This window comes from Panthera leo, chromosome D2, assembly GCF_018350215.1.
Source record: "Panthera leo isolate Ple1 chromosome D2, P.leo_Ple1_pat1.1, whole genome shotgun sequence".
Taxonomy (NCBI): Eukaryota; Metazoa; Chordata; class Mammalia; order Carnivora; family Felidae; genus Panthera; species Panthera leo.
Genome location: NC_056689.1, coordinates 54242657 through 54256440, shown reverse-complemented (window position 1 = coordinate 54256440; position 13784 = coordinate 54242657).

The window sequence follows — 13784 nt, the reverse complement described above, 5'->3', positions numbered from 1 at the left end:
ACCGTAGGGGCACGGCACAACCATATCACATGCTAAAAATATTAGGACTCTTCTGAAGGAAAATGACTAGAGTCTCAATAGTCATGTAGAGTGTTTGCATGAGTTTACATAAGTGTATTCACCAAGTCTTGGCATGTGGAGATTAAGCCTGCCTCGGGAACGCTTAGCTGAGGCCTTTAAGACAAATGAAAGAAGTTACTACTTGATATAGATAATCTGTGGAATAGAGTAGCAAGGCAGGTGGTTCAGACTGAAAATATTTAAGAAAATTTAAGTTGAACCCAGAGTTGGAAAAGCCCTTGATGAGACAGCTGAATGACCATGTGTCACTGGTTTATGATGCCTATCCTGGAGGACAACTCCTTTGCCCCTCCACCACTCTCCCCCTGGTATCAACAGAGACAAAATAGTAGGTAGGTTAAGAGTCTCTGGCCCCTCTGGCTTACTTGTTTTTAAAGTGAGACTGACAACGTGCCTGGCTGGCTCAGTCAGTGGAATGTGTGACTCTTGACCTCAGGGTTGTGAGTTCGAGCCCCAGGTTGGGCATAGAGATTATGCGAACAAAAATAAATAAATAAATATAGTGATACTTACAAACTTAGGTGAACCTGCAAAGAGAGGTAGAGCTGAGAATCATCCTCAAAATAGTAGCATAAATCACATAGATTGACATGAGCTTATATCATCAGGGTCACTGGATCTCAAAGTGTGGTCCGTGGACCTGTTGGAGTCCCCAGACCCTTTCAGCAGATTTACAAAGTCAAAAGTATCTTCGTAACAATGTTAAGATGCTTGTGGTAGCCAGCTTCCAAGAATGCCTTTGGTGATCCTTATCTCCCAGTATTCACACCCTTTCGCATTCTATCAGGACTGGTCTGTGTAACCAGTAGAATATGGCAGAAGAAATGGGATGTCACTTCCAAGACTAGGTCATAAAAGCCATTGTGACTGCTATCTCTTGTTCGTGGGGAGAAGTGGACTATGCTTTGGAACTTCTAAGTCCTGGGGCTCCTGGGTGGCTCAGTCAGTTAAATGTCCAACTTTGGCTCAGGTCATGATCTCTTGGTTCATGAGTCTGAGCCCCACATCGGGCTCTGTGCTGACAGCGTGGAGCCTGAACCCTGCTTTAGGTTCTGTGTCTCCCTCTCTTTCTTCCCCTGCCTCTCTCTCTCTCTCTCTCAAAAATAAAGAAACATTAAAAAGATTAAAAAAAAAAAAAAAAGAACTTCTAAGTTCTGGGGCACTTAGGTGGCTCAGTCAGTTAAGTGTCTGACTTTGGCTCAGGTCATGATCTCCGGTCATGGGATTGCCATCCACATCAGGCTGTGTTGACAGTGTGGAACCTGCTTGGGATTCTCTCTCTCTCTTCCTCCCTCTACCCCTCCCCTGCTCATGCTTTCTCTCTCTCTCAAAATAAATAAATAAATTTAAAAAAAAAAAGAGGAACTTCTAAGTCCTAGTTGTCATATTGGATAAATGCGCTAATTGTTCCCAAAAAGAGAAGTATTAGAACAAAGGGCTGGGAGCCAGAAGGCCTGGGTTCAAGTGCCACCTCTGATACTCTGATACTTATTTTGTGAGGCCTCAGACATGCCACTTCAGCTCTTTGACACCTGGATCAAAGAGACTCTATTAGGAAGGAGGGAAAGGAAGTGATGTTTAAAGGCAGTGCCCACCACAGAGTTCTCCTGTTATTCCGGTGCCTACTGCATACCAGCATTTTTCATGCATTTTCTCATTTACTTCTCATACCAACCCTACGAGGTAGGTATTCTGATCTTCATTAACAAGTAAGGCGTCTGAGACCAAAGAGTGCAGCCCAAGAGTAAACAGCAAGTGACTGGATTCAGTCTGACTCCAAAGCCATGTGCTTTCCATTGATCACCCCCTTCTGCCTCCCAGGGACAGACAGCGGGACAAGTCTGCAGACCAGTACACCTCAGGACATCTAAATTTTACCAAGAGATTATAGCATCTTCAAGAGTGACTCATGGAATAATGATAACTGTGATAACCATCTGATGAACACCTACTCTGCGCTTGAACATTAAAGGTTCGAAAACAGGTCTGTCTCCTCAATCTTCCGCCTGAGCCAAGGGCCAGAAGAACTCTTCGGGGAGCGTTGCTGTTTCCAGGCCATCTCATCCTCCATCCTCATAAGCCTCTCAGAAGTAGGGTCCAGCCTCGCTGTCCGCACTTCCTCACCACACCTACCCTTTATCACCTGCACTGTGGCTCCCCTGTGTAGTGTCACAGACCTACAAAGCTCAAAGGCCCCCAAGAACTTTGTACTCACCATATCTTCTGTGTCAGCTAAGAATGACTTCAACTAGTAACTAAATAATTAGAAATAAATTTGAAAAAAAGAACGTTTGGGGCACCTGAGCGGCTTAGTCGGTTACGCGTTCGACTTTTGATTTTGGCACAAGTCATGATCTCACAGGTCATGAGTTTGAGCCCTGTGTCAGCCTGTGTGCCAACAGCACGGAGCCTGCTTAGGATTCTCCCTCTCTCTCTCTCTCTCTGACCCTCCCCTGCTCTCTCTTTCTCTCAAAATAAATAAATAAACTAAAAAAAAAAAAAAAGAATGACTCTACCTACAGTAGCAGGTGGCCCCCAAAGTGACAGCTTATGTGACAGATGTGTCTCATTATCTCACAGAAAAGAAGACACACTCTGGGTTAGTGTATTTGACTCTCCTGGCCTTTCTCTCATGATTACAAGTTGGCCACCTTGACAGCTCCAAGCTTCATATCCCCATACAACCACCTTTGATGGCAGGAGACAGCAACACAGGACACAGGTTTTCTCTGTGCGTGATTAGGGAAGAAAAATCCTTTCCAAAAAGCTCCCCAGCAGACATCTTCCCACATCTCATTGGCTGGAGCTAATCCCAGGGCTACTCCTCACTGTAAAGAAACTGTCAGAGGGCAGTGGGCAAGATGGAAGGGAGCTGGGAATGACTTTGGGTAGCTAACCAGCAGCGAGGACCACAAGCTCACTTGTTCCTGGCCTCCGTGAGATCTTCCTGCCTCTCCCCTCACTGTGTCTTTGAATTCCTTCTCGGCTTTTCCTCCTCTCTTCACTACTTCATTATGAATGTTCCCTAAGCTTCCCCCTCTATAATCTGTGGCTTGGGCAATCTTATCTATTCTCCTAACTTTAATATTACCCTTTTATTTTTCCTATGGTAACTTTTTTTCCTACTTTTTTCTACTTTTTAAATGAAACAACACAAAATTATCAAAGCAAAACAGAACTCACCTAGTTATTACCACTGAGATATATATAACCTCTTTCATGCTCCACGCGTGTGTGTGTGTATAACCTGCTCCTCTCACTTATCATAAACACCTTTCTTGACAAGACGTATTCACCTCTATGTCTTTATTTAATGATTACATGGTATTCCACGGTATAATTGTGCCATTATGTATCTAGCAGCCATCTATTTTTGACACTTAAGGTGTTTCCAATATTTCGCAATTATGGACAACTCGATGGTGAACGACCTTTTACACGCTCTTAGTACCTTAAATGCCTACTTTTTCCTAGACAAATTCCTAGAAGTGGAATGGCTAGGTCAAAGGGCACACCATATTTAAGGCTTTTGACACACACACATTGCCACCCAACGGTTGACAAGACCTGTCAGTTCTTCCTTGGCACTTCTCTTGGATTTGTCTTTACCTCTTTGTCACTAAGAATTCATCATCCTACACCCTCCCTCAACCGGTACCACTCCCTGAAACCTCTTCTTGCTTTGTACCCACAAAATGATTGTGGGTTTGGAGGTGCCCTCATCACCTTCTGCTTGGGAGTCCAATTGTAGGCAACAGTCTTTAGTATTTTTGAAACGTTTCCAAAGAATTAAAGTGGGGCTCCTTAACATGGAGCATGGATCAAGATGGGCTGGGCCAGGGCAGGTGGTGTGCAACTAGGGGGCACTTTCCAGGAACCTGTGGGAGAAACAGGCCAGAGGAGATGGGGAGGGGGCTCCAGGAAGAGAAACTAGAATTTTCAAGAATTGCTGCATAAAAGGGACAGAGAGGAGGCTGAGCTTTCATCCAAGGGGCATCAGAGGGTCAGCCCAGAGCAGGATCAGGCCCGGGAAAGAATACAAGAAGGTCCCATTGACCTAGAAACAATGAAGTCCCTTATATACAGCAACCTTTCCATGACCCTGCAAAAAAGATCCAATCTCCCCCTTCCATTTAAGGAAAAGCCTCTCCTGTCCTGTTCCTCCTCCAGTGACCACGTCATTTCTCTCCTTCCCTTACAACAGAATACCTCAGAAAGCTATGCATACCTGCTGTCTCCCGCTCTTCGGCTGCCTTCCCGTCTTGAATCCCCTCCAATTGAGATTTTGCCCTCACCCTAACAAACTCTGCAATCGGGACCCTCAAGGGCCTTAACAGCGAGAAGTTTGGCTGATTCTCCGTTCTCAGCTCCCTGGACTTTTCAGACACACCTGAATACTCCTTTCTCCTTGGCTCCCAGATCGCACTCTCTCTAGGTTCTGGTCCCGCCTCACTGGTGGCTCCTTCTGGATCTGCTCTGGCTGCTCCTCCTCATTCCCCAGCCCCCGCATTCACAGTCGGTGGGCCCAGGCCCATTCCCTGCCTGCCCCCTTCTTGTCCCTGTCCCCGGTGCCCTCATCCATCCCCTCGGCCTAAAAATCCCCTGTGTGCCCGCCTCTTGCCTGGGCCTCTCTCAGGCCCCCAGCCTCCTACATACAACAGCCTGCTACACATCTCCACAGAAGTACCTACTGGGGAAGTCTGCCACTTAAATATGTCCGGACCCAAATTCCTCAGGGTTCCCCCAAAGCTGCCTCTCCCACAGGCCTCCCTGTTTCAGTTAATGGCAATTCCATCCTCGTAGCTGCTGTTCAGGCCGGAACACGTGAGTCATCCTTGACCTCCTGCCTGCACCACGCTTCCCATCTGTCAGCAAATGCCATAAAATACAGCCAAAATCCAAGCACCGCCCCCAGACTCCTCTGCTCCCACCCTGGGTCTCCAAGCCAGTGTCACCTCTAGGCTGGATTCTTGCAGCAAGCCACTCCCTGCTCCCCTGCTGCCGCTCCTGCCTGCTCTGCCATTCGTTCCAACACAGCAGAGTGTGGGGGACAAGGGGCAGATCTGTTAATCCACAGCAAAGCCCTCGGACCTTCCTCTTGCTCTCGGTGTTTCTCAGATGCCCCACGCGGGAGGCGCCGCCCGGTTAGGTGCTGGTATTTCTCTGACCTCATCTCCACGACTCCAGGCGTTCAGCTCAGCCACAGCCCCTGCTGAGGAAGGTGCCAGGCTGGTTCCCATCGTTGTGCCATTTCCTCCGCCTGGAATGCTTTCCCCACATATCTACGTGCTCGCTCCCCTGTTCAGGTCTTGACTCAGATCACTTTCCTGGAGAAGTCCTCCCTCATCACTTTCATCATTTTATCATTCACATTCACAACCCATATTTACTTTTCGCCATAGACTGCAACACCATCTATCATCCTATATGTTTTTCCTTAAAAACACAAACAAAAACACATTGCATTTGGGGGCACCTGGGTGGCTCAGTTGGTTTGGGGTTTGGCATCTGTCTTCGGCTCAGGTCATGATCTCACAGCTTGTGAGTTCTGCTTCGGATTCTGTGTCTCCTTCTCTGCCCCTCCCTGCCTCGCACTCTGTCTCTCTCTGTCTCTCAAAAATAAATAAACATTAAAAAATTTTAAAAAAACATTTCATTTGGAGATCGGTTCAAGATCACAGAAAAAGAATAAAGACAATACAAAGAACACCCATATATCCCTTACCTCATATACCTATTGTTAACATTTTATCCCAGTTTTACTCTACACCCCCCGACACACACACACATGCACATTTTTTTTCTGAAACATTTAAGTTACATATACATACATGTGGCCCTTTACCACTAAACACTTTCTCGTGAATTTCCTAAAGATACGGATATTCTCTTACACAACCACAATCTAGTTCTCTACTTAGACACTGATACTTTTGAACATTGTTGTAAATTGAACATTGAACTTTCATCTAATCTCACATCTGCATCCATTTTTTGCCCTCCCCTCCCAGATACGTTGCATTTAGATTGTCTCTTTATTCCCCTCTAATCTGAAATGTGTCTACAAGCTTTGTCTTTTATGACATTACCCTTTTTGAAGAATACAGTCCCTCCCCGTCCCCTTATTTATTTACTTTTTCTCCTCTGCCCTCTCCTTGGAAACATCTCCTTGGGAGCTGGCAACCACTAAACCCCGCCCACTACCTCCCCATCCCTTTAGATTTCAGAGGGGGTGGTTTGATGTTTCCTTGTGATTAGAGTCAAGTTATGCATTCCTGACTGGAATGTTACATAAGCAATATTGTGTCCTTCTCAGGATATCATTGTCTGAGCCACACAGTGTTCTTTTGCTCCTCACAGGTGATGTTAATTTTGATCTTCTGGCAAGATGGTGTTAGAGTTTGCCAAGTTTTGCTGTTGTCTTTTTGTTGTTGTTTTTCCCCCTTCATATCTGATAGGCAATCTGTGGGGAGAGGTTTTAAGACTACGCAGACACCCTACCCTGCTTCTCATCGCACTCTCACACTTGACTTTGCATTCAATGATGATTCACACCCAAATTAATTCTTACCATGATAGCTGCAAAATGATGGTTTTCAAACTCTGGCTATTCCCTCTACATTTACTACACGGGGTTTAAAAGTCTACTGCAAGCAAGAACCTTTCCTGCCCCTTCTTCCTTCCTGCCATCCTGCCTGCCTGCCTGCCTTTCTCTGTCTATCCATTTATCTCCTGTGTGGACTTGTAGCTTCTTACTTTTCCCAATAGGCTAGAATTCCTTATTATTTTAAGAAATTGCCTCAGATGTGACCAGCTAGAGCCCCTTTAGCAGGCTTCTGTGCTCCCAGAACACGCCCCCACCACTTTTTCAAGCACTTTCGTACTCTCTGCGTAACAAGCTAGCCCAGGCTAATCTTGTACCCACCCTGCTGCTGCTCTAGAATTTCTCTGAGAAGTCTTGGGCTCCTCCTGTGGTATTTAGAAACCAAGATCAGGATACCAGGTGTACTCATGGCTCTGGAGTATCTTTGCTTGTAGGCCCTTTTGACTGGAACACATATGCATGCAAATACACATATACATACATATACTTACTTAAACACATACACACCTACCTAAACATACATACACAAAACATACCATATGGTTCACTTGTTTTGTTTGTCCATCACACTAAAATGTAAGCCCCACCAGGGAGAAAATTTGTGTCCATTTGGTTTGCTGTTGATTTTCTACACAGAGAACAGCCTGTAGCAAATGATAAGTGTCCGGTAAGTGGTTGTTGACTAAAAGAGAAGAAGGAAACAACAGGCTGCATGATTTGCCAAACTGTCACAGCTGACAAATGGCAGAACTCTCTTTCTACGGTGCTTCCAGAATAGGAGCTACCCTCTGGCTAGGAGCCCTGTTGTCTTCACTTTCTCCCCTTAATTTTTTTCTGACCTCTTTGACCTCCAGACCTCTGTAGGTTACATCAGCTCTAAGGGATTTATAACTCAGGCCGTCAGCAGGTGGGAGGTGAAGGCAGAAGCTAGGTGGTTAGGCTTGAGAGTGGAAGAGCCCAGGCCCGCATCATCCTGTGGTGATGGCTGGGACCTCTCCTCAGCCTGGACTGTGATCTAACGCAGGGAGTAGGGGGACAGGTGGTGGCATCACCTTTGCCCGCTGGCCTCCAGCTCTGTTCTCATGCAGCACCCCCTCCCTCATTGCTTCCCAAGGAATGACCACATGAGAGTAGAGAGCTAGAGGTAATAGAAGAGGAGACAGACCCAGTGGGGGCAGTGGGGACCCAGCGGGGAGGAAGCTACCCTCAAGGAGCCCTGGCGTCATGGAAACTGGCCTGCCACTCCATCTGTCCTCAAATGCTATAAATAGTTGGTTTCAGTATCAGCCACGGCCAGACGAGGCCAGCAGCACAGGCCAGCCCCAAAAGGAAATGGATTTGAGGGAGGATGTCAGAGAGAGAGAGAGAGAGAATGGATGGAATGAGATGAGGCTAAGGGAGTGCCTTTGCCTGTCCCCACTGCACACCACATCAGATCCCTGGCATTCAGAGCCCTCCCCACAGAACTTTACAGCCTGCCTGTCATCCCATAAGGTCACTCCAGCAGACCATCCTCTGCCTTTCCTACTACCTTGTCCTGTTTCTGCCACCTGGTATGGCCTCTCTGCTTCCATATGTGCTCATACTTTTAAAGCTTTTTGCAGGTTCCACATCCTCCAAGGAGGAAGTCCAAAAAACCATTCCTGAAGGATCTAGTCGAGTTGAGTTGCTGGCACTAGGGCTGTGGGTGTGCATGCCAGTGAAGTGGGAAGATCTGGTCCTTGGGACCTCCATGAATTGTGGGCCTGAGGGGTCTTTCTGGAATCGTAGGAAACTCTGAATAACCACCTGCCCCTCCCTCTTCTATTACAAAGCTCTTCAGACCCTACCGCTCTTCCTATGCTTCCCCAGCTCAGACTTTGCCCTGTTACTTGGTTGCTGAGTGATTTTAGGAAAATCTCTTAACCTGTCTGGGCTTGTTGCAGGCTGGGTTCCCTGGTCCCAGAGACAGAGTGAAGCATGCAGGATGTTTATTAAGGAGTGCCCTCGGGCTCCATGTCTGCAGAAGGGAGTAGGGAGGAGACTGGATTGGGCAGAGAGGGAAGTTGAGCTGCCACATGGGCCTGTCGGGCTTGACCTATTCCACAGGGAACTCTGGGGCCAATACGACCCAGCCAACTTGTCCCACCTTGGGCCCAAATGGTCACTTCTTTGTCCCCACCTAGACCAGTCATGGGATACAGGCAGCATGGGGAAGGGCATGCCCTTGGGCAAGGCTGCTCTTCACAGTTGGAGGCACTCCTTGAAGGGGTGGGAAGCCTGAGGCTGTCCCCCTCCCAGGAGCTGGAACAAGTCCTTCCACGAAGGGGGTCCAGGGGTCCAGGGCGGTGGCTCCATGCCTCTGCTCCCTCTGGTAATAAGGGCATCGTGACGCTTCACTGGGCTCTTGTCCAGATGAAATGCAACAATGGATGTCAAGTTCTAGCACACACTCTGACTCATAGTCACTGTTTAGTAATGAGGCAATGTTCATTGTCTGGGTATTGGGCTAGAGTCTGTTGGGTAACTGACCCCAAGCCACCTTCCCCCGTTAGGGGAAGCGGCCAAAGGGTGACTCCAGGTGAGCTAAAGACTCAAATTTAGACTTTTGAAGTTTCTCTAGATGAGGTTACATATAAAGCCACAGAAATAGAATATCAGCAATGAAATATGTTCATCACACAACTTTAAATTCAGGTCCCATTAGCAGACAAATTACATTGTTTATTAATCTATTAATTATCTTGTGAACAACACAATTATATGACATTGTCTTCTTAACTTCTTCAATGTAAACATTTAATACGCATTGCTCTATGATCCAGGTTTGCAATCTCTTCTTCTTTTATTTTTTTCTTTAAAGTTTATTTATTTTTGAGAGAGAAGGGGGGAGGTGCAGAGAGAGAGGAGATACAGGATCTGAAGTGGGCTCTGCATTGACAGCAGAGAGCCTGATTGTGGGCTCGAACCCATGAACCCTGAGATCATGACCTGAGCGGAAGTCAGACACTTGCTTAACAGAGGCACTCCTCTTTTAATAAGCAGGGATGCTTGAGAAATAGCAGTGGTCCAGGCCTCTCTACCTTTGATAACTTTTGTGCCACCTGTCAAGGGAGCCAGGAGGCAGGTGGACAAAATAGCTCTGGTCTGCTCTGGACAGGGCCAACCTGCACCACTAGCTCATCTGTCCACATCCTCACCAGGCGGGAGGCCAGGTCCACTGCTTAGGTGTCTTTACGGCCCGAGGCACCACGGAGCATGCTCGGTGCCGAACGGAATCTGAGAGGCGCCCAATCCCAAGAGGCCACTTCAGGATTTCCCTGTCGGCTGGAGCAGGAAGTGGGAGAAAAGCAAGAATTGGGAGTCCATTCGCTGTCCGGTCCGTGGCACAGCCGGGGGCACCTCCCCGGGCCGGTTCCGCCACAGGCCGTCCTGGAGCCGCACGGGGAGGAGCCGCGCGTGGATCCCAGTGAAGGACGCGCCGACCCTGGGAGCGGGGCTGGGGACCAACGGGGTCTAGACTGGTGGGATAGGACTAGGCAGGGAGAGATGCCTTTGTTTTTCAAGACTGTGAGCTTGAGTTTCAGTTCTTTTTAAAGAAAAGAGAAGGAAGTCAGTCGCTCGGGTGTGATTTGGCTGGGGCAGTTGCACCCGTTTGGGGAGTTGAGAGCCGCTGCGACCCCGCGCCCGCACTCTCTCTGGGCCAGCGGGGCTCAGATCCCCCTTAGGGGTAGAGTCTAGGAGTCAGGTCCCTCAAGAAACGCTTAGCCCAGGGGAGGGGTCCTAGCGGCGATCTCCAGGAATGGGGGCTCTGCGGTCACAAGTACAGGACTTGTCCTGGAGATTAAATAAAACTATAGTTCAAGCCTAGCCCAGCCTGGACTCCCTGTCCTTAAGAACTGGAGCTGTTCCAGGAAGCCAAGTCTCAGCACAGTGGCTCTGGACGGTCCTGGCAATGGCTCGCTGGGGAGTGGAGGAATGGGGGGGGGGGGGCGTTGTGTTCGCTACATCTGCAAGAAGCCTTACTGGAGGAACCCACCAGCAGTCACCTTCCACCCTGTCCACACTGTAAAATTGAGAGCTGGGAAGGCCCACTGTCTCCCCTGATTTTCTGGACCACTTTTTCCTACCCTCCTTGCTTCCCATTTCTCCTGAATTCTCCTGCAAGTCCCCCCACCCACCCACGGCCAAATATTTGATTGATGAAGGCTGTTTAGGTCAATAAACTTTTATGGAATGCATTATAATAATAACAATAAGACAACTGAACTTCGGAGAGGTTGCTTAAGGGCCTTCCCTTAGTACTCGGCTTGAGTCTAGGGTCCGAGGGACCTGGAGAGTATAGATAAACAAGTAACAGTGTTTAAGATGAGACAAGGTTGCTTGCATTTGCAAGGGGTCAGAGCTGTCAATCACTGGGTATTTTCTGAGTACAAGCTGTGTGCCCATCTCAGAGCTAGCTTCTAGATAGAAGATGAGGTGCCTACCCTCCACCCCAAAACACTAGCATTTAGTCTCCATCCATCTAAGGACCTTGTTTTGAGAGAGAGAGAGAGAGAGAGAGAGCATGCACATGGGGGAGAGGCAGAGGAAGAGAGAGAGAATTTTTTTTTAATGCTTATTTATTTGAGAGAGAGAGAGAGAGAGAGCAGGGGAGGGGCAGAGAGAGAGAGAGAGAGAGAGAGAGAGAGAGAGAATCCCAAGCAGGCTCCACACTGTCAGCACACGGAGCCCCACACGGGTCTTGATCCCATGAACACTGAGATCATGACCTGAGCCAAAACCAAGAGTTGGACACTCAAACTACTCAGCCACCCAGGCACCCCTCTCCTAATTTTTGATAGCAGGTAGGCATCATTTTTATTTTTTAACATCAAATTAACAAATAATTTTGTTTATAAATAATACTATTGGGTTTACACATAATTTTGTAAACTCTTTTTTATGTATTTTGAAAGCACATCCCCTGCCTCCTCGTACCCTTCACTGTTTTCATGTTCATGCTGTGTACTATTCCCTCACGGCCATACCATATTTAGCCACTTCTCTGTTACTGCTTGATTCCAGTTTTTTGTCATTATAAATAATGCAGCTATAAATATCTTTGTACATATAGCTTTTTCCTCCTTTGAAATTATGTCCTTGGAATCAGTGCCCAGAAAGGGGATGACTGGGTCAAAGGGTTGACTGTTTCATAGCTCTTGCCGTGGAAAGCCGGACCGCAACCAAGAACATTTAACAACCAAGAACATTTAACATTTAACGGCAGCTGTGGACTTGGACGACCTCACAGCAGTACTAGGGCCCCATATTTGTAAAGAATATTGCATGCAATAAGCACTCATTGGCACCTACGATGTATCAGGTTCATGCCAGTGGGACACCTGGGAAGAATGAGAGGCAGCCCCCTGCTCTTGGGGAACAGAGGCTGTGGCTTTTCAACCTTTTTCTCCTCCTAGACACAAAATATTCAAAACTACTGCACATCTAAAGGCAGACTCAGAATTTAAGGATTCCCCCAAATTCTGCAGGGACTTGAAACACTAACATGTTTTCTAATCCACAGAAACTAATTGAAGAGGGTATATGTTTGGCTTCGATGAAGCAGGTGGCTGGTTCCTGGCTATAACTCCATTCCTTTTTTCTCAGATTCAAGGAAGAATGTCAGGTTGTGGGGGTGGGGGGTGGGGGGGGGGGTGGAAGGGATGTAGAGATAACATAGATCCACTTTGAGCAACCAATTCGAGGCATATGCATTTGTGCTGTGACACAATTGGACAAATAAAGTATTTGTTTATATGCAAATCTGTGCACAGTGCTCCTTGGTAAGTATGCCGGGGTCACAGAGACAGAGCTCTGCTTTTAACAAATGCATACAGCATGTGCTGTGTGCCAAGCACTGTGCTGGGGCCCAAGTGCCAGTACGAATGAGCGCCAAGAAATCTATGAAGAACCTGGGCCCAGGGAGGCAAGGTGGTCATAAGGGTGGCCAGTGAATTGCAGTCCTTACATACTACGTGCCCGGCACTATTCTAAGCACTGGGATACAGCAGTGATCGAATTAGCTCCCCTCCGGGAACTAATGGTTAGAGGTGGGGATGGGACAAACAATAAGGAAAATATTAAGTATATGTCAGATGGTGATAAATACAATGGAGAGAGATAAAATAGGGAAGGTAAGAGGGCAGTCTAGAGAGAAGGTTCTAGATTTCTTAACATTTATTCATTTTTGAGAGACAGAGGGTGAGCAGGAGAGGGACAGAATCAGAAGTGGGCTCCAGGCTCTGAGCTGTCAGCACAGAGCTGATGATGTGGGGCTCGAACCCACTGATCATGACGGGAGCCAAAGTCAAAGGCTTAACTGACTGAGCCACCCAGGCGCCCCTGGAGAGGGGGTTTGAAATTGAGTGCACTCAGCAATGGCCTGTATGATGACATCTGAACAAAGAGAAGGCCATGGATGGCTGGAGAAGAGAATTCTAGACAGAAGCCCTGCTGTGAGGCCCTGAGGCAGGAGCAGGGCCAGTGTGGGGTAGGGGTGGGGAGACAGTAGGAGGATATGAGGTCAGACAGGGAGTTGGGTTATTCTGTGAGTGGCCTGGTGAGCGTTTGGACTTCAGCCTTACTTGGAGTGCAGACCCAGCTGACAGCGGGGAACCTGGTCTGGTCTGGCGTGGAGAATGCACTGAAAGGCCAGGGTGGCAGGGAGCCCAGTTACAAGGCAGGTAGCAGGCTGGGAACTCAAGTTTTTGTCCTCAACTTAGGGCTCTTTCCACTCGCTTAGCCCTTGGCCCACCCCGGACTGGACGTCTGAAATGAAGGTCAGAACCTACGCGAACTCGAACTCCGAACTCCCGTCTGGAGGAAAGGTTTCTAGGAAAGTTGTGAAGTCCAGTCACAACATCGTGCGATGGTCTCATTAGCATTAGGAAAGTTCCAGTGTGAGCTTCTGCAGCACAGGGAGCCTGGGCGGGGTTACGGTTACATCACTGACCAGCGGTGTGGCCTCGGGCGAGCCTTCTAACTTCAGGCCGGCTCACTTAGTTCATCTGTAAAATGGGGTTAATCACCCTGACTGCCCCAGCGCATCCCATGAGATCATTCGAAAGCACCTTTTAAA